The sequence below is a fragment of the Theropithecus gelada genome, chromosome 2, assembly GCF_003255815.1.
Source record: "Theropithecus gelada isolate Dixy chromosome 2, Tgel_1.0, whole genome shotgun sequence".
NCBI lineage: Eukaryota > Metazoa > Chordata > Mammalia > Primates > Cercopithecidae > Theropithecus > Theropithecus gelada.
Genome location: NC_037669.1, coordinates 66,881,748 through 66,885,409, shown reverse-complemented (window position 1 = coordinate 66,885,409; position 3,662 = coordinate 66,881,748). Strand labels below are relative to the sequence as shown.

The 3,662-nt window shown below is 37.6% G+C and overlaps 1 non-coding gene across 1 annotated transcript; it reads right to left on the bottom strand.

The window, feature by feature from the left end:
• Positions 1-1,965: 1,965 nt before the first annotated feature.
• On the bottom strand, positions 1,966-2,073 carry LOC112619819. The gene has a single exon (XR_003118321.1). It is a non-coding gene; the product is annotated as a U6 spliceosomal RNA (small nuclear RNA).
• Between the last annotated feature and the right edge of the window lie 1,589 nt (positions 2,074-3,662).

Genomic DNA, 3,662 nt, shown 5'->3' with positions numbered 1-3,662 from the left:
CCATCCTTCTACTCTTCATGTCCAAGAGTTTAGTTGTTTTGGTTTTAGGTCCCACAAATGAAAACATGCAATGTTTGTCTTTTTGTGCCTGGCTTATTTCACTTAACATAATGATCTCCATTTCCATCCATGTTGTTGCAAATGACTAGATCTCATTCTTTTTGTAGCTAAATAGTAGATGTACTATTGTGTAGATGTACCATGTTTTCTTTATCCACTCATCTGTTGATGAACACTTAGGTTGCTTCCAAATCTTAGCTATTGATTCTTCCAATCCATGAACTTGGAATATTTTTTCATTTCTTGGTGTCCTCTTCAATTCTTTCATCAGTATCTTATAGTTTTCATTATAGAGATCTTTTACTTCTTTGGTTAATTTCTAGGTATTTAATTTTATGTGTGGCTGTTGTAAAAGGGATTACTTTTTAAATTTATTTTTCACATTGTTCACTGTTGGCATATACAAATGCTACTGATTTTTGTAGGTTGACTTTGTATCCTGCAAGTTTACTAAATGTGTTTAACAGTTCTAATAGATTTCCTCTGGAGTCTTTAGGTTTTTCCAAATATAAGATTATATCATCTACAAGCATAGGTAATTTTACTTCTTCATTTCCAATTTGCATGCCCTTTATGTCTTTCTCTTGTCTGATTGCTCTAGCTCAGACTACTATTACTCTGTTGAATAGCAGTGGAGACAGTGGGCATCCTTGTCATGCTCCAGATCTTAGAGGAAAGGCTTTCAGTTTTTCCCCATTCAGTATGTGAAATCTGTCATCTATGGCTTTGATTATGTTGAGGTATGTTTCTTCTATCCCCAGTTTTTTGAGAGTTGTTTTTGTTTGTTTGTTTGTTTTTTGAGACAGAGTCTCTTTCTGTCACCTAGGCTGGAGTGCAGTGGCACCATCTTGGCTCACTGCAAGCTCTGCCTCCCAGGTTCATGCCATTTTCCTGCTTCAGCCTCCCGAGTGGCTGGGACTACAGGCACCCGACACCATGCCCGGCTACTTTTTTGTATTTTTAGTAGAGACGGGGTTTCACCGTGTTAGCCAGGATGGTCTCTATCTCCTGACCTCGTGATCCACCCGCCTTGGCCTCCCAAAGTGCTGGGATTATAGGCGTGAGCCACCGCGCCCGGCCTTTTGAGGGTTTTTATCAGGAAGGGATGTTGAATTTTTATCAGATGGCTTTTCAGCATCAATTGAAATCATCACATGGGTTTTATCCTTCGTTTTCTTGATATAATGTATCAGATTGATTGATTTGAGCATGTTGAACCACCTTTGCATCCCAGGGATAAATCCCACTTGGTCTTGATGAATGATCTTTCTAATGTATCATTGAATTTAGTTTGCTAGTATTTTGTTGAGGATTTTTGCATCAATATTCCTCAGAGATACTGGCCTGTAGTCTTTGTCATTGTTGTTGTTGTTATTGTTGTTGTTGTTGTTTTTTGAATTGTAGTCTCACTCTGTCGCCCAGGCTGGAGTGCACTGCTGCAATCTTGGCTCACTGCAACCTCTGCCTCCCAGGTTCAAGGATTCTCCTGCCTCAGCCTCCTGAGCAGGTGGGATTACAGGTCTGTGCCACCACGCCTGGTTAATTTTTTTGTATTTTTAGTAGAGATGGAGTTTCACCATGTTGGCCAGGCTGGTCTCAAACTCCTGACCTCAGGTGATCCACGTGCCTCAGCCTCCCAAAGTGCTAAGATTACAGATGTGAGCCACTGTGAACCACCATGCCTGGCTAGTTTTCGTTTTTTTTTTTGGTGTATTTTTGTCTGGTTTTCTATCAGGGTAATAGTGGCCTCTTAGATTGAGTTTGGAAGTATTCCTTCCGCCTCTATTTTTTGGAATAGTTTGAGTAGGATAGCTATTAATTCTTCTTTAAATCTTTGGTAAAATTTAGAAGTGAAACCATCAGGTCCTGGGCTTTTCGTGACTGGGAGATTTTTTTTATGGCTTCAAAAATATAGGACACTTCATTAATTTGTATGTCATCCTTGCACAGGGGCCATGCTAATCTTCCCTCTATCATCCCAAATTTTAGTGTATGTGCTACTGAAGTGAGCACCCAAATTTGATTTTAAAAACTCACATCTAACTGGTTAACAAATCCCAAACAGAATAAAGACAAGATTGTCATCTAGACACAGTACAGCCAAACTCTTGAAAGTGAAAGGCAGAAAAACTTAAGAATAGCAAGAAAAAAGTGACTTATTACATACATGGGAACACCAATGTGATTGATGGCTGGCATCTCATCTGAAACAATGGCAGCTAGAAGGCAGGGGGATGGCAGAGCCAGAGTGCTAAAAGGAAAGAAAAAATACCCCACTGTATATCTAAGAAGTTATATCCAGAAAAACTACCCTTCAAAAATAAAGGCAATAAAGACATTTCAAAATAAACAAAGGTTGAGATAATTTGTTGTTAGCAGAACCGACTGTCAATAAATACTAAAGGAATCCTTCATGTTGAAAGGGCAGGACACTAGATACAACTTGAATCCATAGAAGAAATATAAAGCACCAGAAGTGATATATATGCTAATATAAGAAACTTTACAAATATATATTGCTTTTATATATATTTTATATATTCTCTTAATCTCTTTGAAAGAAAGATAAAACAGTAATTTGAACACACACAAGGAGAAGGAAATGAAGCTATTATGCTGGAGCAAAGTTTGTATATTTTATTAGAATAGGTTGTGTTAATCTGAAGTGGATTGCAATAAGTTGATTAATGTTGTAATCTCTAGAGCAGCCACTAAGAAGATAACAAAAAAATTAAAATAGTTAACAGAGGAATTAAAATGATACACAAAAAACCATTTATTTAGTTCAACAGAAGGCTGTCAAGAAAGAACAGAGGAATTAAAAAGAAAATAAACATACACAAAACAAATACAATGGCAAATGTAAAACCAGCCATATCAATAATTCACTTTAACTAGGAATGATCTAAATTCCCTAATAAAAAGGCAGAGACTGTCAAGCTAGAGTTTTTTAAAAGAAAGAAAATGTCTTAAATATAAAACAAAGCACATAATTGCCAAAAGAAATTCATAAATGGGGTTTAATCAAAATTAAAAAAATTTGTGTTTCAGAGGACACCATTAGGAAAATGAAAAGACAAGCCACAGACGGAGATAAAATGTTCACAAATCATATGTCCAATGAAGAACTTGTTCACAAAATAGATGAAGAATTTTTATTCAATAAGACAACCCAATTAAAAAATAGAAAACAATTTGAATGCACAATCAACAAAGAAAATAGATAAATGGCCGATAAACGTATAAAAAGATGTTCAACATCTTGGCCAGGGACGGTGGCTCATGCCTGTAATCCCAGCACTTTGGGAGTCCGAGGCGGGCAGATCATGAGGTCAGGAGATCAAGACCATCTGGGCTAACACGGTGAAACCTGGTCTCTACAAAAAATACAAAAAAATTATCTGGGTGTGGTGGCAGGTGCCTGTAGTCCCAGTTACTCTGGAGACTGAGGCAGGAGAATGGCGTGAACCTGGGAGGTGGAGCTTGCAGTGAGCCGAGATGGCGCCACTGCACTCCAGCCTGGGCGACAGCGAGACTCTGTCTCAAAAAAAACAAAAAACAAAAAACAAACAAACAGGTGTTCTTAATTATTGCCAAAATTC